General features: G+C 37.8%; 1 long non-coding RNA gene across 1 annotated transcript in view; it reads right to left on the minus strand.

Moving 5' to 3' along the window:
* Positions 1-25600, minus strand: part of LOC129146857 (uncharacterized) — a 195928-nt gene that overhangs the window by 100675 nt on the left and 69653 nt on the right. Inside the window, exon 2 of the long non-coding RNA XR_008554141.1 lies at positions 19022-19109. This is a non-coding gene — a long non-coding RNA (uncharacterized LOC129146857). The remainder of the gene's footprint in view (positions 1-19021; positions 19110-25600) is intronic.

Here is a 25600-nt window from a genome sequence, read left to right on the forward strand (position 1 = left end):
TCAAATATATCTAAGAAAACAGAATTGAGACAAAGGTGCTGTAGAGTATAAACTCTGGAAGAGAAGAGACCTGTCTTTCTATTTCTCATATCTATGGTGCCTAGAACAGTGTGTGGCATAAAAATTATAGCTGGCACTTTGGTCTTGGAAAAAAAGGGAAAATCAAAGAGGAGACCACTTGGTCCATTCACTTATAAATTCACAATCTGGTTAAAAAGACACAATGCTTGGGCCTCCCTGGTGGCTCAGGGGTTAAAGTCTCAGCACTGTCAAGATATTACCAGCCTCTGCGGCCTGAGTTCAATCCCCGGCAAGGGAGCTGACCCACATTGCGCAGCAGCAGACCTCTTCTATCTTGCCCCAGCTCCCCTCAGCAGTGTATTTCAGTAGATCTGCCTATTCAGCTCCCCACTCTGTCTCTGATGAATCCTTTTACCACCTGCACCTCTGGCTTATACCCTACTTCTTGGATGCATAAATAAATCTTACAAAAAAGACACAATGCTCCAAGACTAGCATGTAAATGTGGCAATGCCTCAAGAGAACGGTGTGCAATGTGCTTCCAGATCACCAGGGTGACAAGCGCCTGCAGGACATGACAGTTTTTCAATAAAGCAGCACATTATTACTGAAGAAATAATCTTATGGGTTTCACACTCTGGATTATTTGTTTTACATAGATCATTTTCCAGAAACTTATTGTGTTCCTTGTTTCTCCAGTCAAAAAAATCTAGCATTTTCACAGTGCTTGCTGGGAGGCAGGTGCCCTGCCAGCAGCCCCAACTAATTGGTATAATTCATAAAAAGTTGTGTTACATAAATATACTACACCTAAGTATAGTTATATGAGTTGAAAATTTGTGGAAATTGGGGCTCAAGAAATGTAGATCACTCCCCAAATGCATAGTAGTCATAAGGAGAAAATGAAGGGTCTAATCTAATGATGCCTTAAGCATCAAGCCCCTGATCCATCCACACCACCACACTCCACAATTGGAAAATAGAAAATCAAATCTTTGTCTGCTGGGAGAAACAGTATGTACAGTTATTCCCTCTCTTCCTAATTTTCAATTGCCAAATTCATTACTTAGGTGCTTTTTTAAAATCAATACCTCACAATAATTTTGATTTGCTTTATTAGAAATTAAGGGAGAAGGAAAGGCTAAAAATTTCATAGATCTCATCAACATCACCTCCTCCTGTGTCCTCCAATTTATCCTGGAAAGACTTTGCAGTTGGCTAATGGTTACAACATCAACAAAATAACTTCTTTCTCTTTCCTCATTAAACTAAGGAAAAAACATCAACTGATGCACTACATTCTTGTTGACTGGTGGCTCATTACAGAGGCTAATAAGAGAAAATACATTCTCATATACTGATCATTGGAGCTCAGAGAATTTGAGGAGAGCCACCTGCTGAGTAAGTATCCATTTCGTTTCTGACTTTGTATGTATTAGTCTGGTCAATTTCCCCAAGCTGGCCTGATTAGGAAAGTTTTATTAAAACAAATGAAGATGAGACTTAAAGTGAGGGGGTCAAACAGACACTATACCTGAACCACTCATACAATCTTCACCCCTAGCCAGATGTGCCAACCACTGGCTGAGTTGTGTGGCAGAGACTGCATTACCTTCATCCAAACCTAGGTGTTTTCCTCCTTGCACATAGGTAAATGACATCCAGCCTCCCCTGCTGTCTGTTCATATCTGCCATGTCCTATCTAACCAAAGAAGTAGATACGCCCCTTTCAGATCCAAGCAATAGATCAAAAAATTATTCCCACAATCTCATGTGCATCCCCTCTCTCTTTTCTGCCCCTACTCCCTCAGCTGCCTCCTAAACTTTCCGGCTAATGATGGCTTATAAACCATGGTGACTTCTAAAAGTAGACCTTTTCTAGAATGTATCCTGAACAATTACATGGAATCCCTGCTTCATCAAATGCCAAATAGACACTGATTTATTGATCTTGAACTGAGCAAGAACTTAGTTGAGCAAGAACTTAATTGATGATTATGATATATTATGGATTAAATATTTTGTCCCCAACTTTTTGCCCTCAAACCAAATTACAATATTTTACTCCAAATTCACATGTCAAAACCTATCCTCTTGATATAAGATGTGATGATATTAGAAGGTAGGACTTTTGGGAAGTAGCTAGGGTTAGATAAGGTATTGTGGATGGAGCCCTGATAAGTGGGATTAGCAGCCTTACTGGAACCATTAGAAAGCTTGTTCCTCCTCTTTACTCTCTGCTATGAGCCAATACACAGACAAGTACACCATCTGCAAACCTGAGCAGATCCTCATCAGAAATCAAGCAGAACTGGGCCTCCCTGGTGGCGCAAGGGGTTAAGACGCAACCTATGAGGCTATCCATAGCCACTGCAGCACAAGTTCAATCCCCGGGCAGGGAGCTACCCACATGGCACAGCAGACCTCTCCTGTTCTCACCTGCTGCTCCCCTCAGCAGTGTATTTCAGTCAATCCGCCTGTTCTGTTCCCCACTCTGTCTCTGGTAAGTCCTCTCACCCCCCTCCCCACCTCTGGCCTGTGCCCCAGTGCTTGTATGCATAAATAAATAAATCTTAAAAAAAAAAAGAAACCAACCAGAATAGCACTCTGATATCAGATAATTGAAAGATAATTCCAATATAGATATAGGAAGAAATGTTCACATGGTATGTTAATTAAAACTTTTAATTATCATATTTTTAACTGCACAACTCTTTAACAAAACTTGTTGGGATATATAGTCCATCAAAAATTTAAAATATATTTAAGAATGAGAAAAATATCAGGTATAGAGGTGAAAGTGCTATTAACACAGGAAAACTTGATGACATATAAGTACCTTGAAACAAAATACCAAATGATATTAACATAGGAAGCGATGAAAGGAGAGGTAATATATGCCGTTTAAAGCTCATGCCTTATCTAGGAGAAGATATAACTAAATATTACCTAGATCTTAAAAATTTTAAGGTTGAAATATATGTTAAACTTTTTATGACAACCACTAGTGGGATAATTTGCATGCATAACTCCTATTCTAACAGTGGGAGAAAAATCAAACAATAAGAACATTGTTCAACTAAAAGAAAGTCAAAAATGGAAAAAAAATAACAAAACATAGCAAAGTAAATGGAAAATTAGAAAAAATAACAAGATGGTAAATGTAAGCTGTATCTACTATAAGTTCAAATAGATTAAATGCCCTATTAAACAGAGATAATAACAAATAACAAAATAATGCATTCCAGTTGCAAGAAGGACATCTGAAATGATATAGCAATGAGGTTGTGTGTAAAAATAAATAAGTGGAAAAAACCAGATAAGTCAGAAAAAGATAAAGATAAAGATAAAAAAACCTAGAGAAATACTACCATAAAAATAAAATTGAATGTTAAAAAGTCATCAGCAAAACAAGTCTTAAATTCATTCACTAAGGATGAAACTGAATGGACAAGTCACTTTTTAAAATATTGGAAACCTGTGACAAAGAAGGCAGAAAGAAAGCATTTCCAGCAAATGAAAAGGCTGAGTGTCAAGTGATCATGAGAAAGCAACCCGATTTTCCCATCAATTTAAGGTTTTGCTGTGTAAATTCAGGACTATGGTTTGGGGAGGGGGTGGGGGTCGCAAACAGAATGATGAACCTTTAAGGTTGCTATGGAAATGGAAACAGATGCTGACAGTGTTACTGAGGTTACAGCTGGAAGCAAAGGATTTATAACATTATTATTGCTAATCAGAAGAGAGGCAAAATTTGCTATTTTTAAGAAGTGTAGTTCATGTGATTGATATTATTTGGGAACAGAAGTGAATGCAGAATAATCATTTAACTTCATTTTCCTTTTGTTTAGGAAAATATTTACATGTGCCTCTTGAAAATGCAAAATGATGGTGTTACCTCATAAAACTCCTTAAGTTTGAGACAAAGAGATGACAAAGTGCTCTAAATAACAAAGGAACATCAAGGTGAGAAGCTACAGATTTGGTTAGTCTAGAACAGAGGACTTCAGCAGAGAGACCAAGGGAGGGTGCTTTGTTTTGAGGAAGGGGTATGATTGTGAACATATCCATGCCCTCTGCCAGAAATTACAGTACAGCTCCCTGTGAAGATGAGTGGATGATAAAATGTAGGCGCTTTTACACCTGATATTTTTTTTGAGACCTTTTTCCTGCATTCATTTATCCCCTTATTTATTCACACCTTGAAAGTTAAACATAACAACCTTTTATGTGATGTCTTGGACGTAAATTTTCAGACCATTGTTAACTGGGAAAAAAAGTCTTAATGATAGAGAGGTTATTAGACAGTCAAATTGAGGATTCAAACTTGAGCGAAGAGACTGACGGGAAAGGCTGGGTTTAGAAAGTGTTGCGATAGGTGGGGATTTTCTCGGGAAACAAGAGTTACTATTGAGACAATCACATGGCAGGAACATTTTTTTTCACGAGTATATGTTAATTTCTAGACAGTGAAACATGCATACCTTAAATTCTTTATCTCTGGCAGATATAATTTGCATATGAGAAAGGGAAGAACTTAGGCAATAAAAGATTTTCTCACAAAGAAATGCCTGTTTGGTCAGCCGCTCTCTCCAGGCTTCCAGAAAGAAGAGATTTCTGTTGTTCTGTGTCTGTGGGCAGGGCTGACCACAGGGCACCTTCACATCAGTTCTCTCTGATTTGCTGACTTCTGCTCTGTAAGTCCTTTTCCTTTGAATAAAAACTTACTAATTTTTTCATTCATACCCAAGTATGGAGGTTGTGGGGTGGAAAGGGAGCTATGGACTAGAAAAATCGGAAACCATCAGAGGTGATCAGGAGAGGAAAAAGTAAGAGACAAGAGCAAGTGGTCATCAGCTGTATTCCAGACATACTCACTCTTCCTCAAGGATGCACAGCAACCCTTAATGAGTATAGAAAATAATTATTATAACAATATTATGGTCATATGGGATGGAGACACAATAAGCTATTAGAGAAAAGAGTCATGCCTGAAGGTTGGAAACATTTGCATCTTTCCATTTGGCTTTATTAGGGTCAATACAACATGGGACATGATTTCTGAGTTCAAAGAACATATATATTCTGTGGTTGACAATCCATTAAATCAAGTAGATGTAAAGTATGAGAAGCACAGGAGTTAATGAAGTTCCAAATGAAAGCATGAGTGGGGACACTGAGTTGTGTGCCCCCCTACCTAGGAGCAGGGGGACCTATGCAAGCCTTCCTTAGTTACACAATGACTTGTCTTAGCTGAGAAAAAAAAAAAAAAACTTATTTCCCCAAATGATGATTCCCATGTATGTCATGTCTGTGAACCCAATATATCAGTTATAATATGGATCTACAAATACCTTTATGCATTTCCCTTAGACAAACCCAAACCTGCAAGAAGTCTTAGCTTCTGCAGTAGAGGAGATTCACTTCTCTGATCCGCAAAGGCCCCTGTCTAGTGAGGAGGAAGGATGCCAGATAATTTTTTCTGAACTACTTTACCTCTGCAAGTCAGCTGGGGTCTACTTGATTCAACAATTCAAGCAGCAGGACCCTTAGAGCATTATCTCTCCTTTGATCCCAGCAATGCCCAGTGGATTGATTTTAAGGTATGCCTATTCTTCAAAAGGCTTGATCTCTAGCTTAAGAATGTGAGTTAAGTAGAGATCTTATAGGAATTTTTTGACTTTAGGAAATAAAACAAATAAGACCCCCTGCCTCGACAGTCTCCTATAAATCTCCATCTCTAATTGTTACTCCCCTTCAAAGCAAATTCCCATACACTTCATAATGTATTAGTAAAGTCTCCAACTGGCATGTGTCTAATTACTCTCCACCATCCAGGCCCAGTTCAGAATGAAGTGATTAGCACTATTTGTTATCAAGTTGTCTCTGAGAGATGACAATTTATATCAGTTCTCTATGTGTCAAAAATCAGAGGGTCTGCCAAGATGAAAACGCAATTCCACAGTTCCCAAAGGTGGAAGAAATTCTTTGTTCCACATGTAACTTCAGTGTGCTTGTTGCTTCGAGAGAAAGACTATCTGCCCACTCTTGAAACTACTGCCTTTTACTCTGCTTAGGATCTCACCAAAACTCCAGCTTGAATTTGGCTCAGCCGGTCTCTGGCATTCCACCTTAACTGTGACATTCTCAGAAATCAAACCCAAGGCCAGCCATTCAGGTAGATCCTTGGGTCTAACTCACCTGTAATGAATTCTGGCTCACCTGTAGAATATGCAAAAATCAGACAGAACAAAGCAACTTGCCACAAGAGGAATTAGGGAGTCATTCTCTCCTACCCCTTTAATTATATTTCCAATGTATTTGTCAACACATCACAGTGGCCCACTCCCAGACAACGGAATTTTGCCACCTTCCCAACACAGAACACAGATCCCATGTCCTCTGGTGTGTCCATTTTAGTCCTATAAAGAAAACAAATCCCTCCACTGACTGGATGCCTCCTATAATTTTGATGTCTCTTCCTCACAGCATTTGGGAACAATCTAATCCTTCTTTTCAAAACAAGACACCAAAAGAGAAATTACCACTGATATGAACAAAAATCCCTATCAAGACAGAACAAAGAGAAAGGGATGATGCCATCTGCCCTCCAACCCTGTGACCTCCAGGGCAGTGGAGGAGGAGGGATGAAGATCACCAAGTCCGGCCAACACCAGCTCCGCCAACCTTCTCCTTGCTCACTTCAGGATTCACAAGTGTTGCTTTTTATTGTTTCACAAGAATCCGAAAGATGCAAATTAAGAAACATATCCTAAGCAGATACGCTCTACTGGAGACAACAGGGCGACTTCTCACAGCATTCGAGAGAAGGTTCTATCAGCAATTATATGAACTTAGCAGGCCTGCCTGCCATAGAATCAGTGGTTAAAACTCAGCAATTCGCAGGTATCTTAGTTCATCCAAGCAGCTATCACAGAACACCACACACAGGGTGGCTTATAAACAACAGAAATGTAAGACTCTCAGTTGCAGATCTAGAAGTCCAAGCTCAGGTGCCTAAGACCGAGTGTCTGCTGAGTGCCGCCCTGGTTCATGGATGACCTCCATTTCCCTCATGCAGTGGAAGGGGCAAGTGGCCGCTCCCTTATTAAGGCACAAATCCAACTCACAAGGGCTTGCCTTCCATGAGCTAATTATGTGCCAGGAACGGCCCAGGTATTTCACCTTGATCCTCAGAGATGGAGTTTGAGTCCGTGTCAGTGACTCACACTCAGAGGATGTGCCATTCCCGACACACGCTGTAAGGTGTCCGCATTTTCCTTCTGGTCTAAAATCATGGACAACACCCCTACCTAAGAAGTAGTTGCAAAAATACTCAGGCTATTTTTTTCCCTTTCAATGGCACTTATTTTTCTACAATTTACTGAGTAGCCCAAATCTGTGGCTTATATGTGTTCAGCATTCTGAATTCATTACCATGGGAAGTGGAGCCGAAATGACGTCAGGAAAAACAAGGCATGAGACGTCAAGCTTTGCCAAGTGCCTCTGAGCCACCTTCAGGACCAATTGAATCATTTATAGAAGCTCTCATTGTCTGCCTCCTAAATCTGGTCACATAAAAGTAGTGTCTCTTGCCCTTTGTGTGTGAGGTTATCTAATTTCCATTCTCAGATGCACGTCATGCCTGCTCTTTTTTGTTTTTTTTTGTCTTTAGAATAAATCTGTTGCCTGAAGCTAAATATACAGTACTTTGAACATGACAATGAAGCTATTTTTAATTTGTCCTTTCGTTTTAATTATGCTGTTGGTATTATTTTGTAGGTACAATTTGCAACATTCTTGCTGCCACCTACAGGCACCCCTATGCACCACCTGTGATGCCAGGGGTAGGTGTAAAATTACCTGTTTATCTTGATAATAGAGAGCTTGCTGTATTTCTAACCATTATTTATCAGCATGAATGTAAGGGCATTAAACTGTTTTTTTTTTTTAAACAATACCCACATCTTTATTTTGTGAAAATAAAAATACAAGATTCTCATAACCAGTAAATAGGACAATCTCTGCAAACATAAAGAATTCACTTGGGACATTGTAAGAAATCCTACACAATGTGTTCTTAATAGTTTCCATAAGTAATAAAATCAGCATGTTTATGGAAAACCAAAAATACATATTGATCAAAACAGTTTTCACAGTTTAAAATTTATTAACTATGGAACCAGCTGATGTGAAAAGGAAGGTTAAGAGGAAAAAAAGTCTTTTACAGCGTAATTCTCTCACGTCTTGACAACTACTACTAACTACACTGAGCTAACTCTGAAATAAAAGCAGAGGGGAAAAAAAGCAGAAACTGAGAAAGCATAGCTCTTAAGAGCCATTTAAACACAAAAAAGGAAAGAATAAAAAAGATTACTATAGAATCCCAGAACCTTCTTGTGAATGTAAATGCTTGAGATGATGGGAGATACAAACAGTTGCAGGGACAAAAAGTCTGTTTTCTTCTAAGGAAGTTGGCCTCAAAGAAGAGAGGTGGGTTCCCATTGGCATATACCAGTGGGCTTTAAATAACTCCATGTGAGTCACCCACTAGTTTCTCTGTTACTATTTATTGTACACCTCTTTGAATAAATACTACTACTCACCAAGTGATGTGACTACTTTTCAGCACTTAAGAAATGCATTCCTTGAGGAGGGGCGGAGCACATGCGGCGAGGAGACGCTGCGAGTAATCTCCCATTAAAAAACCTGAATAGGGAGGAAAAGCGCAGGTCCCAGTGAGAACTGGGACACGGAAGATTAAAACGGTTGACGCCCAGCGAACTGCCCGAAGAATAAAGTGCCAAAAAATGAGGACAGGGGAGGGAAGCGCAGAACCCTGCTCCCCTCCCCCGCCCACAGAGGCGGCACTCTCCGACCCGCAGAGAGAGAGAAACAACAAACCAAAACGGCCAACAAAAAAAACGAGGCAGCAAGCGGGACTGTGAGTGGAAAGGAACTATTGCAGCCACCACACCCCATGAACGGGAGCTGAGGCGAACCCTGCAGGATCCCGCCGCTGCGGTGAGGGAACGGCTCCGGGCGCCATTAGAGAAGAACAAAGACCCGGGAGACGCGCACACAGCCCGGGCTGCCGGTAAGCTGCGCGGGAAAGCAGCGCACTTCGGGGAGCTTGAAAAGCAAGTGCAGACCGGGATCGCGGCTGCCCAGGTCCCCGCGCCTGCGACCTAGGCGCGGGGAGACGACCTAGGCTTGCGGGGAGACGCACGGAGGTCCTCACTGAGGTGAAGGTCCCTCCCTGAGTGAGCAGGAACCCAGGCGCCCAGGCACGGGAGCGGTGCAAAAGGCGCCATTCCCACGCCACTGAACTGGGCTACAGCCCGCGTCCTGGAACTGAGGGCTTTGAACTGAGACCCGGGGGCACGAAAATTCGGGGCGTGGTTTCTCCACGACGGTGGGGCACAAGGCAGACACAGCACCCCAAAGCTTGAGGTGTACCCTACCATTCCGCTCTCTCTGTCCCACGGGGTGGGGGAGCGAAAAAACAGCCCCCCAAGACAATAGAGAGATCTCTTGGCGCCACCTAGCGACCAGGAAAAAAAAAGTCACTAACACCCTATAAAAACAGGACATTTCTTAAGACTGCTTGAAAAGGGCAGAAGGTTTCTGGAGACCCAGTGGCCAGCTGGAAGTTATCCCACGCCAGGCCCCTTCCGACCAGCAGTCTGAGCCCACAGAGGGAGCAGGCACCCACGTCCGGGGCAGACCGGGTGCGCAGAAGAGTGTGCCCTGAACCAGAGGCGCAGGGACTGCATCCCGCTTCGCATTTGAGAACAGGGACACTTCTTCAGTAAAAAACTGCCTAAACCAGCAGAAAGCTCCCCCAGAAGACAGAGATGCTCCTGGAAGAGCCAGAGGGGAGCGGAGAAGTTCACCCAAGATGTCAGTCAGTCCGAGCAACACAGTGTCCCAACGCATACGACAAATTAGAAAACAGACAGTAGGAATAGAAGAACCACACGCAACCTAACAACTCCTCAGGAAAGAAGCACCCACAAAAAGAAAACCACTCCCCAGATTGCAACGACAGCAACTTGGAAGAACTTCTGAGCCTTCCAGAAAGAGAATTAAAAATTGCCATGATTAAAAAAAGTGATAGATCAGAAGAAGGAAATTGAGTCCCTAAAGAGGGAAGTAGAGAAATGCAGGAGATCAAAGAATTAATGGAGGAACTAAAGAACTCTGGGAAAGCAATGAAAGCAGAATAGATGAAATGGAAGAACGAATAAGTAATCTTGAAGACACAGAAATAAAAGAACCAAAACAGAAAAGGAAAGAGAAGTACGAAGGAAAAAAAGAATGAAGAAGACTTCGGGAAACTATCTGACTCCATGAGGAAAGGAAATATAAGAGTTATAGGAATTCCAGAAGGAGAGGAGAGAGATGAGGAACAGAGAAAATATTCATGGATATAATTGAAGAGAACTTCCCAAATGAGAAGAGGAGCTGAAAATTGATATACAAGAAGCAAGAAGAACACCAAACTTCCACGACGAAAGGAAAAAACACAGCAAGACACATAATAGTAAAGCTCCCAAGAATCCAGGACAAGGAAAAAATAATGAAGCTGACAAGAGGGGAAGAAACAGATAACATTCAAAGGAAAACCAATCAGGCTGACATCAGACTTCTCTGAAGAAACACTACGGGCAAGGAGAGAGTGGAGGACATAGTCAACAGACTCCAAAAAACAGATGCCAACCAAGAATACTCTATCCCGCAAAGCTCTCTTCCTCCATGAAGAAAAATATGGACCTTCCCAGACAAAGAGAAACTCCGGAATTTCATTGCGACTAAACCCCCACTCCAAAAATACTACAAGGAATCCTAAGCCAGAACCTCAGAGGGACGAATAACAACGAAAGAAGACCAAAAAAAAAAAAAAAGTTATTAAAAGAATAAATAAATAAAATCAAAGGAAAGACAAACATAATGGCAAATACAGATGCTAACATATCAATATTAACTCTAAATGTTAAATGGACTAAACTCTTCAATAAAAGGACACAGAGTTGCAGCCTGGATTAAGAAACAAAACCCAACCTTTTGCTGTCTCCAGGAACAACATTTAGCTACAAAAGATAAAAATAGGCTCAAAGTCAAGGATGGAAAACAATCCTACAAGCAAATGGGCCAAAAAGAAAGCAGGAACAGCTATACTTATATCAGATAAAACAGACTTCAAACTCAAAAAAATAAAAAGAGACCCAATGGTCACTACATTATGATTAAGGGGACAATACTTCAAGAAGAAATAACACTCATTAACATATACTCACCAAACGAAAGAGCACCAAATATATCAGACAACTGTTGTCCTCTCTGAAAACAGACATCAGAGAAAACACATTGTAGTGGAGACTTCAACACACCACTATCAACAATGGATAGATCAACAAGACAAAAAAATAAGTAAAGAAACTAAAGCTCTAAATAAGGACCTAGAGCATTTGGGCTTAACAGACATCTATAGAACACTAAACCCAAAAAAAACGGAGTACACATTTTTCTCAAGCGCACACGGATCATTCTCCAGGATCGATCACATACTGGCACGACAACAGACAAACATCAACAGATACACCAAGATTGAAATCATACCAACCATCTTTTCTGACCACGAAGGCATCAAACTAGAAATAAATCATAAAAAGAAGGCAAGGAACTCTCTCCTACCTCATGGAATTAAAAGCCACACTACTGGAAGACCACTGGACTAACGAGGAGATCAAAGAAGAAATTAAAAAATTCTTTGAATTGAATGACAAGGAGGACACCAATATCCTAAATGTATGGGATGCAGCAACAGCAGTAAGCGAAAAATAAAATATAAGCAATAGAAGCTCACATCAAAAAACAAGAAAGAACTCAAAGAAAACAACCTAATCTCGAAGCTCAAAGATCTAGAAAAGAACAAAACAAAAAAAACCCCAGAACCAGTAGAAGAAAAGAAATAATAAAAACCAAAGCAGAAATAAATGAAATTGAAACTAAAAAAAACAATCCAAAAGATCAATGAAACCAAGAGCTGGTTCTTTGAAAAAATAAATAAAATAGACAAACCCCTAGCCAGGCTCACAAAGGAAAAAAGGGAGAAAGCACAAATACACAGAATCATAAATGAAAGAGGAGAAATCACAACGGACACAGCAGAAATCAAAAGAATAATCAGTAACTACTATGAACAGTTATATGGAAACAAGTTCAACAATCTAGAGGAGATGGACAAATTCCTACAACTCTACAATCACCCAAAGCTAGATAAAGAAGAAATAGAACACCTAAACAGACCAATTACAAGCAGCGAAATTGAAATGGTAATTAAAAACCTTCCCAAAAACAAAAGCCCAGGACCTGATGGATTTACAAATGAATTCTACCAAACATTTCAGAGACGAATTAGTGCCTATCCTTCACAAACTCTTCCAAAAATTGAGAAGGAAGGGACAATACCAAACACGTTCTATGAAGCCAATATTACACTAATACCAAACCGAATAAGGACAACACAAAAAAGGAAAACTATAGGCCAATCTCCCTAATGAACACTGATGCAAAAATCCTCAATAAAATTTTAGCTATCAAATCCAACAATGTATCCATAAGATAATTCACCACGACAAGTTGGATTCATTCCAGGGGCACAAGGATGGTTTAACATCCGAAAATCAATCAACGTTATCCAACACCATCAACAAAAAGAAATATAAAAACCATATGATAATATCAATAGATGCTGAAAAAGCTTTCGACAAAGTGCAACACCCATTCATGATAAAAGCCCTTGAAATTCTTGGGATACAAGGAACATACCTCAACATCATAAAGGCCATCTATGACAAGCCAACAGCCAGTATCATTCTCAATGGTGAAAAGCTGAAAGCAATTCCATTAAGATCTGGAACAAGACAAGGATGTCCACTCTCACCACTGCTTTCAATATAATACTGGAAGTCCTAGCCAGAGCAATAAGACAAGAGAAAGACATCCAAGGAATCCAAATAGGAAGAAGAAGAAGTCAAACTATCACTATTTGCAGATGATATGATAATATACATAGAGAACCCCAAAATCTCCACAGAAAAACTAATTCAACTCATCAATCAATTCAGTAAAGTGGCAGGATACAAAATCAACACGCAAAAGTCAGTAGCCTTCCTATACACAAACAATAAATCTGAAGAAGAAGAAATCAAAAAAACCACCCCTTTTAATCGAAACAAAAAAAATCAAATATTTGGGAATAAATCTAACAAAAGAGGTAAAGGACCTATACAAAGAAAACTATAAAACACTGTTAAAAGAAATAGAAGAAGACACAAAGAAATGGAAAGACATCCCCTGCTCATGGATTGGAAGAATAAACATTATTAAAATGGCCATCCTACCAAAAGCAATATACAGATTCAATGCTATTCCAATCAAAATCTCAATGCATTCTTCAAAGAAATAGAACAATTATTGATGAAATTCATATGGAATCACCAAAAACCCCGAATAGCCAAAGCTCTACTGAAAAAAAAAGAAGGAAATGGAGGCATCACACTCCCAGACTTCAAACTATACTACAAAGCCATAATCATCAAAACTGCATGGTATTGGAACAAGAACAGACATACAGACCAATGGAATCGAATAGAAAATCCAGAAATAAACCCACAGATTTATGGTCAACTAATCTTTGACAAAGGAGCAAAGACTATGCATTGGAGCAAAAAGTTTGTTCAATAAATGGTGCTGGGGAAAACTGGGTCGCTACATGCAAAAGAATGAAGCTTGACCACTACCTCACACCATACACAAAAATCAACTCAAAATGGATTAAAGAACTAGACATAAGACCTGAAACCATAAAATACATAGAAGGAAATATAGGCGAAACACTACGGGATTTGCACATCAAAGACATCTTTACAGACACATCACCCAAAGCAGTGATAGTGAAGAGAAAGATAAACAGCTGGGACTACATCAAATTAAAGAGCTTCTGCACAGCAAAAGAGACAATAACAAAAACAAAGAGAAACCCCACCAACTGGGAGAACATTTTTGCACCCAACACTAATGATAAAGGACTGATCACAAAAATCTGCAAAGAGCTGATGAGACTCAGCAACAACAAAGAAAATAATCCAGTCAAAAAATGGGCAGAAGAGCTAAAAAGAAACTTCTCTGAAGAGGAAATGCAAATGGCCAACAGACATATGAAAAATGTTCAACATCACTTGTAATCAGGGAAATGCAAATCAAAACTACCATGAGATACCATCTTACACCAGTGAGAATGGCACATATTAAAAAAACTAGCAACAACAAATGTTGGCGAGGGTGTGGAGAAAAAGGAATCTTCTGCACTGTTGGTGGGAGTGCAAACTGGTCAACCACTATGGAGAGCTGTGTGGAGATTTCTGGACCTACTAAACATAGAGCTTCCATATGATCCAGCAATTCCACTCCTAGGTATTTACCCAAAGGACACAGAAACATCAATTCCAAAGAGCACCTGCACCCCTATGTTTATAGCAGCACTGTTACAATAGCTAAGCTTTGGAAACAACCCAATGCCCAAAATAGATGACTGGATCAAGAAGATGTGGTACATATACACCATGGAATATTACTCAGCATTCAAAAAAGATAAAACACATGCAATTTGCAGCAACATGGATGGCACTGGAAGGGATCATGCTCAGCGAAATAAGCCAAAAAGAAAAAGAAAAATACCGGATGGTCTCACTCATAGCAGAATCTAGAAAACTTAAATAAGGGACCAGGAAAATGAATTAAGAAAGAAAATCAAAATCAACAAAAAACTATGAACCAGAGACACTTTTTGGGGGGTGGGGGCGGGAGGGGAAGGATTGGGGTCAGAATGGGGCGTTTGCAATTGTATGGGGGAATATAAAAATAAAATTAATATTTAAAAAAAAAAAAAACAAAAAAAAATGGAAAAAAAAAAAACAAAAAAAAAAAATGCATTCCTTGAGCCTAAAATCTAGAATTTTGAGACATCACATAGTACAGAAGCAACTTTTGAGAGCAGGAGAGGGAACCTGTATTTCTGTGAATAATCCATTTAACCTTTCATGTATAATTTGTACTGCCTTCAAGAAGAATACTTTTTAATAGAAGTGACTCTAAAGTTAAAAGTGGTTAAGGTAAGTTTTGTGTTAGGTATATATTACCACAACTTAAAAAGAAATCTACTGTTTATAATAATTTAGTTCTGGAAATTTCTGTATACCTAAGACTATATGAAATATTGTAATGAGTATAATCTTCAGACACAGTTCTTCTCCAAAAGGAGTGCTCACATTTATAGGGAGAAAATGAAAAAAAATATATAGATCCATACATAAAAGCAGATAGGTTTAACACTTGGGAAATTTTGAAATTTTTGATACTTAATTCCTTTTTTGGACAAGTTCCCAATTTCCTTAAAGTATTTTCTCTCTCTTCATTACACATGACAATCACCAGACCACCAAATAACAAAGCTATTCACAACATACAGTCGTTTTCACCAAGAGGGAGAAAAAACACAGTGGGAGTTTGATTTCTTGTGCCCCTTAGCAGCCTACAAATTTCACCTGAACCAACCAGAAAAAGCACAGTTTACACCAATGGCATCATAGCTCTGACTGGAATTGAGACACCCTAAGCAATGACTTGCAAAGGAGGAGACATTTTTAAATTCTAAAATTGCCAGATTGTTCAGAAAGCATTGGATAGAATTGTAGGAATCACAGTATAGAATTGATGGCAGTGATCAGGGAATGAGAATTCAGTGTATCCTCAGCTAGTCTGGAAAAGTTTCCTGCACAAAAAGACATCTGAATAGTCCTTCAAGAAGAGGTGTCATTCTGATAATCAGAGAGAAAGGACTGACATCCAGGTATTGGAACAACATATTCTAAGAATAAACACAGCAGTTGTGGGGGACAATTTCCTTTGAAAAAGTTAATTCAAACATATTAAGTTCACTAAGTAGCTTTTGTTAGATACATGACTTTAGGAATGTTCAATGTAGAGTGACACTTTTCTATTAAAAATGGAGAAAAATGTTTAACTAAAAGATTTCCCTTGTTCAAAATATACCTAATATACAAAATGTACATAAATGTTTAATATTTGACCATTTTCACGTTTGTCTCCAAATACAGCATTTGATGTACTGTAATAAAGTTAAAGAACTGGACTTGCTTTTGAATTATTAAAGTCTAATCCCAAAGCAGGCTTTTAATTAAGAATGAGAATCCGGGAGTGTTTGGAATGACTTTTGGTGAGTTCCTCCACAGATGAAAGAAAACAAATTTGCAATTTTGACCTTTTCCTAAAATTCCCCAGGCCTACTCATTTCTGAATCAGATCAGTGTACTCTGATTGGATTCTGAGAATGCTTAACCAAGTGTATTTCATTACAAATGATGTTTATATTTTAAAGAATATAAATATTAAAATGTGGAAAAGTTTTTATTCTTCCATTTCTAATATATTTATTCCCATGTTTAGTTAATTTTCATTCTTTTTTTATTGATTCAAGTGTTTTAAGGCTATGAATTTTCCTCTGAGCTATGATTTAACTCTGTCCCACAAGTTGTTTTATTTTTGTTTTCTGGAAATTCTGAGACTGAATGTTCTTTTGTTTTCATCTTTAATATAGGAATATTTGGGAGAGATTATAGAAATTTTAAAATCTTGTTATCATGTCTGGTTTATTGTATTAGAATAATTTTTGGATACCTAAGGGCTTTCTTGATGCTCTAGAAAAATATTTAGTGGCTCACATGGTATGAGCTTAATTTAAAAGAAATGAGTTTCATAAACATCTTCTTGCTTAAGTGTGTTTCTATTTTCTCTGTACAGGTCTAGGACAAGTGACTAGAAGCCTCTTAGTATATTTATGCATATTTTTAATCTATATGTCTGATTTATGAAAGCTACTGCTATGCTATTTGGTATATGGGTGTTCATAACTTCTAGATTTTTATTGTGAGTGACACCACTTCACATTGATATATACTGTTATTCTTGGGTCAGATAATGAGCTTTGTCCTAAGTTCTAACTCATCTGAAACTAATGCCACAACCCTGCTTTCTCTGTCTTTGCACTGACCTGATATAGGTAATAATACTTTCCTTGATTTTCTTTTGGTCCTTTTGAGCCACATTGTGCTAAGTGTGTCTTATATAAATGAGAGTTGAATTTTGTTTTGTCATCTATAGAAAATCTACTTCCTTTAAACATATGAGTTAAGCTCATTTGTATTTATCAGTATGATAGATATTTCCTGCAAATGTCATATTTATTTTGTGTATGTTTATTTATGAAGTATGTTTTCCTTGTATTTCACGTAGTTCTTCTGACACATAAAAAGGTTAGTATTTTACATTATAGTGGATACTGCTTACGTTTTTATGCAATACTTTTTGTCCCTTCATTTTGGTATCACCCCTTAGTTAAAATATTGAAAGAGATAACATCTTTTAACTTAAATAGTCTATATATCAAATTTTTGTAGCATTTAAATGTGAAAAAATATTGTGTGTATTTAAATGTCTTGGCTCACTCTCCTTTTACTGTAGCAACATAGCTTGATGACATATAAGTTCGAGGTACGCATCATTGAGAATCAACATGTCTATAATGCTACATTAAGTTCAACACTAACAGTCTAATTCTATCCTTCTGGAATATATGTAGGTGCTCTTCATTGTTTCCTAGCATTGACTATTATTCTATCAGACAGTCTTTTGGAAATTTTATTTTCTTTCTCTTAAAACAATGGTGATCATAAAATTTTCTCCAAACCACATTTTGAGAGTGAAAGGTCACTATTTAAGTTGATTTATGTTTATGGAGCAATAGGCAGAAACCATGGTAACTGGGACATGTGTCTACCACATCTACACCGGCTTCATCTTTTGGTTGGGGTGCCTCACTTAGCCATTTTTTGTTCTCTTATCCATACTATACTTTCCTCGGCTACTTTATATTTATCATTCCTCTCATTAAAGTATTTCTTTCATTTTTACCTAAATTGTGTTTCCATATTGACAATTCTTAATAACTTTGCTCTTAGTGACTTTTCAATGTGTAGCTTATCCTTATTTTTCAGAAAACTTTTCTTGAATTATTTACCTTTAATTATCCTTAATTTCTGTTTTTTTTATTTGTTTTTTAGTTTTCTTCATTCTCTTTAACGTGTATACTATGCCTATCATTTCCCCTCAAAGGTCGCCATTGCTCATTCAATTTGCTTACTTTTTCATTTTTATCTTTATAGTTCACATGGTAATTGTTGATTAATGGTTCCCAATTAAACATGCTTCCTGATATCTTCACCCTTTTGCAGCCCCCACCTGAACTGACTCTCTATTTAGCTATGTGACTTGTTTAGCCAATAGATATCAACAAATATGACCATTGTTGAGGACCGATAAACACTAGTCCATAGAGGTTTATCCTCCTGGAATGCTGCCAATACTATATGAGGAAACCCAGTTAAAGCTTCTTGAGAATGAAAGACCACTGTCAAGAGAGGCTCAGTCATCCCAGCTTAAATAGTTTTCCACCAAATCAACAGCTGAACTCAGCCAGAGTGAGACCAGGTGAGATCAGAACTGCCCATCCTCTGAATCACAAGACACATTCAATCATCATTTTAAGCCACAAAATCTTTGGCTTGTTGTTATACATTATTAGGCTAACTGAAGAGAGAGAATGCTACTGGAAGTGTGGTGTAGCTGTAACAAAACCCAAAACACGTAGGACTGGCTTTAGAACTGGGCAGCAGATGGAGGCTTGAGAAGTGAAAGAAGTCTGTTGGCAAGGACTGAAGGAATAGCAAAGAAACTGTTGGCATTGGCTTGAAATGAGTTGAGGAAATCATCAGTGGCAGGGAAATGGCCCCATATTTTACAACAGCAAACATTTGGCAAAACTGCCAAGCACAGGTACAGGAATAAAGAATCATACCTGATGATCCAGTGGCTTTGGCTGGGGAGCTCACCTGTCAGAATGTTGACAGTGCCCAGTGGCTTCTTGTAGGTACAAACAGTTAGGCCTAGGAAAAGAGATATAAGCGATGGTGTCAACTATTTAGCTTGCAAGAGAAATTTAGGCATGAAGAAGAGGCAGAACTCTCTGGGTTGGAAAATAATTGCACATTTCCAGATTTTGCAATTAGAAAATATTATCAGCTTAATAAATGGCCTCTGGGGGAGGGGCCATTACGGATATGGAGAGCTCTGAAATCTACTTTCAAAATACCTTCCCCATTCTCTGCATTCTTCCATAGCTCTACCATCTCCCCTTCCCACAAGAGCTGTGTGCTCTGATTTTGCTGGGGTCAGTGCTTTTTAAATAAATTAACAAAAACTTGAAGTTTCAACATTTTCCTGTACAATCTAAGTACCTTCATAGAGATAAGGTCGAAGTTACCCTCGTGATTTTATTAGATGCCCCCTCCTCATGGCTCCTTTTTTTTTTTGCAATTAAAATTCAATTCAATAAATATTCACTGATAACTAATAATGCCCAATCAAAGCATCTGGGATCAGAGAGTCTAGGACTTTATCTTGATAGAATTGTGTACATATGTATATAGAGAGAATTATATATATATGAGATATATTATAATTACATATAATTTATATATGTAAGAGCAATAGCAATTAGATGAAGGATCCTCAAATCTCAGGGACCAATAAATAAAAAATGTATATTTTTTACTTAGTTCATGTAATTTGAAAGTCTTTTATAAGAGAAGAATCCCCTCTGATAAAAACAATGCTAATGTGAATATCTTACTCTAAAAAAATTAAGGCAAATGATCATAACTGCATGATTACTGAACATAGGATCAGCACATTAGCTTTATTTTGGGGTGTAGTATATGTTTCCATTATTAGAAATTAATGAAAATATGTCCAACTGTTAACACTGTGGTCATCATCTTTGTTAATGAAAAAATGCCTAAGCTAAGAAAAAGTGCATTTCCTCATCATTAAATAGAATCTCTTCCTTTTTTAAATTGCATCCATGTTTTAGTGAGTAACATGGTTTTACATCACTGTGTGTGATTTAGGAGTAGTTTCTACAAGGGTCGTTTTCAGGGGGAAGCAGAGGGCTCATAAACCAGCCATCTATTTTACTTTCTTTGATCTAAAAGAGTGAGCAGACAGTTGACATATTTTGCATGAGCTCAAAACTTGACCTTCAAAGACTTGAAATCAACTGAAAGTCAAATTGTTCAGCACAAAAGTTTTGTTTTGAAAAAGTCTATCAGATTTGTTATCACATGGCCAAGCTAAACATTGTGAATATTGAGATTTAAATCACATGCCATTGAAATTTTGGAGTGGGTTTTCAGTTTTGCCTGGATGAAAAAAGCAGCATCAGTTCTCCTGTCACTGTGGAATTAGTGGCATCCTTCTAGAACATTAGAGGTAACAGAAGACAGGGAGCCAACTGTCCATGATCCACACACAACTGACAAAACTAGGGATGGTTCTTAGGGCTACAGGGTGTTCATTTTCATTTGGCAAGAAACCTTTTCAAAACTGCATAGGTTGTTAAGATCTGTGAACCTTGGACAACAGTCCTTGCCAACCAATTTCTACTGGCAGAAAATGTCCATAACTTTGTGCCCACATGGAACAACATTAACTCCTATCTGCAGATCAGTGGTGTTAGAGAAAAAAGGATCTACCTAATCCATCTGGACTCATTTCTTCCTATGTCAGGATTCAAAGTCTGCAAACTGTGCCCAATCCTGGAAAAATTAGGGTCTAATGTCATAAAGGTTGATTGAACATCAGAACCAGCACCTTAAATTACTACCTTGCAAAGACTTATATTAAAAAAAAAAAGTTAAGTTCTAACATTAAGTTACTCTCTTATATGGAATTTTATTAGTTTTCTAGAAAAAAAGATATTTAGAGTGCTTCATTGAATTTCAGGAAAAAAATTCACTTTTTGAGAGTGAATTGAAAGCCCATTCTCAGAACACTTATCAGAGAAAGATTTATTCATAGAATCCTTGGAAGATATTTTTGGCCATATGAATGAACCAAATCTTCTGAATCAGGCTTTGGATTAACTATTTTAAATGGCAGTAAAACTCTGTGAGCAATTTTGGATAAGCTGCCATTTCAGAAAGGGAGTTTGGATGCAAACAACTTTGCAAACTTTCAAATATTAGAGGAAGAACTTCTGAAAACTGGAGCCTAGAGAAACTGAGCATGCCAACTTTTCTGCAAAAATCTGCATAAACATTTTGTAATTTCTGACATTAACACTGCTCAGAGACTTTATATTTCCTTTTCTTATCAGTTACTGCAAAAGATTACAGTATTAAGATTTTAAACAATTAACCCTTTTGCAGGTAGCTCTTCTGGAAGTATCATAAAAAATTATGTTACATGAGAGCCTCCCTGGTGGTGCAGGAGTTAATGACAGCACCATCAAGCTATCACCAGGCACTGCAGCAGGAGTTTGATCCCCCACTGGCCAATAGCAACCCACATGGCACAGCAGACCTCTCCTGTCTCGCCCGTTGCTCCCCTCAGCAGTGTATTTCAGTCTTCCTGTTCTGCTCCCCAATCTGTCTCTGGTGAATCCTCTCACCACACACACCTCTGGCCTGTACCGCAGTTCTTGTATGCATAAATAAATAAATTTTAAAAAAAAGACTAAACAGATAATTATTACTAATATTCTAAGGAGCTTTAGTCATTTAGTTACCTATACCTCTGTGTGTGTGCATGCACACACATACACACCAAAACATTGGCTTATACCATATATCCAGTTCACATATTTTTTTAAAGATTTATTTTTGCATACAAGAACCGGGGTACAGGCCAGAGGTGCAGTGGCTGAGAGGATTCACCGGTGGCAGAGTGGGGAGCAGAACAGGCAGACTGACTGAAATACACTGCTGAGGTGAGCAGCAGACCAGACAGGAGAGGTCTGCTGCGCCATGTGTGTCAGCTCCCTGGCTGGGGATTGAACTCGTGCTGCAGTGACTGTGGATCGCATCATAGTACTGCGATTTAACCGCTTGTGCCACCAGGGAGGCCCCCCGTTCACATATTTTTCCAGTAACAGCATTGTGAAAATATCTTGAATAATTACTCAAAAACTGGATAATTTTTTCATTATAAAAATGTCAAACATATGCAAAAAGAGAGAAAATAGCATAATAAATCTCTATGTGCCTACCAGCAACTCAATTATCATCATTTAGCCAATTATGTTTTATCAATGTCCCCATCTAATTTCCACTCCCCACAGTGGGTTATTTTCAAGCAGATCCCAGGCATCACTTTGTTTCATTAGTAAATTCTTCAGGATGTATTTCTAAAAGATTCTTTTTTTTTTTTTAAGGCACAATAGCACAATGCTGTTATCTCCCAAAATCATTTAAATAACTCTTAATATAATCAAATATCTAGTCAGTATACAAATTTCCCTGATTGTCTCTAAGACAATTGTTTCACAGTTGGTTTAGTAAATAAATGACCAAGCCTTCATGTTGAATTTTGTTGATTTGTTTCTTAATCTCTAATAATTTTCCCATTTCATATTATTTTTCTCCTTGTCATTTTACAGCAGCATTTGAGAGTCTTCATTGTATTCCACAGTATGGATATAACACAGTTTATTCAAATAGTTCTCAATTATTGAGCATTTAGCTTATTTCCAATTTTTCTCCTATTAAACAATGTTCCAATGAATATGCATATGGATAAATCTTTGAGCACACCTAGAATTATCCTATTAGGATTAATTCTTAGAAGTGGAATGCCTCATGGGTTTTTTTTTTTAAGCTTTTGATACAGCTTGTCAAACTACTCTTCAGAATGATTGAGCTAATTTACACTCCTACCAGCAGTTAGGAGCATATCTGTGCCCCCACACCCTCATCAACACCGCATATCTTTATTTTAAATATTTGCCAATGTGAGAGACCAAAAGATATCTTGCTGTTTTAATTTGCATTTATTTTGGATTAATACTAAGAGTGAGAGTGCCCTGAATCCTTGAATTCTTGTTGAGTGCTTACTGTGGCCACCAGAGCATTTTCAGATAATTCCACAAACGAGAGGTAAGTTTAAAGGGAAGGCCAGGAAAATGCAGATGTCTACTACTAAGCAGATTTAAGAAAAAAGTTTTGGTCCTGGTGAGACTATGAACTGCAAGAATTTATATATTTTTTTCTTGTCTGGAAGTTTAAGTACTTTACAAAATGTGACCCTATTCTTAGTTAATCTCACTGGAACAGAGACACTTTCCCCCATGGAATGTAGCTCCAGGCTCATTTTACTGTACTAGGGACACAGTTCTAAAATTGCATATTCACATGATTACAAAAGATCCTTTAACCTCTGACTCCTTACACAATGGACAAATTGTTTCCTGCCCAGTATCAATAATTGCTCCTCTCTGGGGTAGAATTCCTGGGAAGTAGGGATGAATCAGGATGGTGCAGAAGGAGTGAAAACCAAATGGCTTCCCCTGGAAGATGAGATGTGCAGCCAAAGTGAGGCTGAACTTTTCTTTCTATATGATTTTTGTAAATTAGAGCATATCTTTTGTGAATCTTCTCCACATTTTCCTTGCCAGTCAATGAGTGATGAACAAATGAAAGAATGAACAATCACAATTTGGGTGTAATCTTTCAACTAGTTTAAGTCAACCAAATTGCTATCTTTTAGTTCATATTTCATTTTCTTGTCAACTTGTACTGCAAGAACTATCCAGTCTGATATTCAACTATTTTAAATCAGGCTTTTCTAACTTCTTTCTCAGAAGTTTTCAAAGCAACTTAAATCATGTCTCATCTCTTTGTATCCTTCAAATGAGGTTAGTCAAGATCTCACTGGTATAAAAAACAATAGATCAAAGATCACAGAATTATCGATCATAGTTTTTTTTTTTTTTCCTCAACATTCTGTGAAGGACCCTCTTCCTGAGGATAACCTAACTATCTACCTTGCATTTTTATGCAGTTCCTTTTTCCCTCATCCAGGTCCTCCTTCTACCAGTTACCTCCTCTCTCTCAGATCATAAATCTCACTCAGAAAAAAAATTATGGTGATAAACCCCTTTCCCCATCCTTTTCAAAAGTGACATAAATATGAAATTCTTTTTTGGTTCTTATAGTATTTAATTTAATTACAGAGGTATTGCCTTACAGAAAAGAGATTAGAAAAGTTACAATAAGTCTGGTGATTAAATTCTTTACAAACTCATATAATGAATTGTCAAAAGAATTTAACGAGGTAGGCAGGTAGATACATGATAGATGATAGGAAGATGGAAGGATGGATAGATAGATAGATAGATAGATAGATAGATAGATAGATAGATAGATAGATAGATAGATAGATAGATAGGCAGGCAGGCAGGCAGGCAGGCAGACAGACAGATAGATGGATGATCTCTATGGCTGATAGAATGACATTTCTTCAATGATAATCCATGGAACCACAAAAATCTTAGATTTTTAATCATTCTCAGGAATGGTTTGTGTGGCAAATACATTTTGGAAATGCTTCTTACATTGTTCCACTCAATACTCATAATGCACATTAACGTTAGCATATTAAAATCTCTGAGAAATTTTGCACTGACAAAACCCTACTTACCTCACTTAACCTGATTTATTTGACCACGGAATCAGAGTTGTTTTGTTTAATGGAACACCCATAGATATTTTCTGCAGAGTTGTTTGGAAAGCACTGTGCAAGAACATAGGTGAAGGTGTTTGGAATGGTGTTCCAGGAATGTTCCACCTCAAGACAGCTTTTTGTAACTGTTCTATAACTCCCTATTGTTCATTCCCAATAACTCCATCCCTAATCCAGACAATCTAGCTCATTCATATCAAAAGCATTATTCCTCCTTGAAGACTGAGTGTTTTATAATACCCTCATGTTTTTCTGTATGCTGTTCACTATCTCTAAGACATTCTTCCTCAATTTCACCTGCAAATTCCCACACCTTCATTAACATGCAGCTCACATGACAGCTACTCAAAAAGACCTGCCAGGTTCCACATTTCATACTCTATTCTTTTTTACCAATCTTAATGTTATCTGTCCCTTTATAGCAATGTAGCCATATTACTGTATCTATATATTTATCTGTTTCCCTATTTATACTGAGCGATCAGGGACCATATTTAGTTCATTATCTTATACCTACCAACCAATACGGTGTCTGAAACATAGAAGGACTTCAGGCTTACTTCATGAATCAAAATCTTTTGTTTATCCAATAAGGTTGTTTTCACTGAGCCATATGGCACGTAAATAACATGTCTTTATGTTTTGAATAGACTTCTCTTAGCAATATCCTAAGACTGCATTGGGTTGTCTTAAAAAACAGAAAGAACTTTTTTTTATTATTTTCCTATTGAAATGATGAAAAGTCTGTTTGCACAAGTTCTGTTAATTTGGCTATGACTGAACCATGGAACTGTGAACACACACAATGAGAAGTGCCAAACATACCAGCTAGTTGCACCACTCATCTCATTTCTTATAG

This window comes from Talpa occidentalis, unplaced genomic scaffold, assembly GCF_014898055.3.
Source record: "Talpa occidentalis isolate TD23 unplaced genomic scaffold, MPIMG_talOcc4v2.1 talOcc4.5, whole genome shotgun sequence".
Classification (NCBI taxonomy): domain Eukaryota; kingdom Metazoa; phylum Chordata; class Mammalia; order Eulipotyphla; family Talpidae; genus Talpa; species Talpa occidentalis.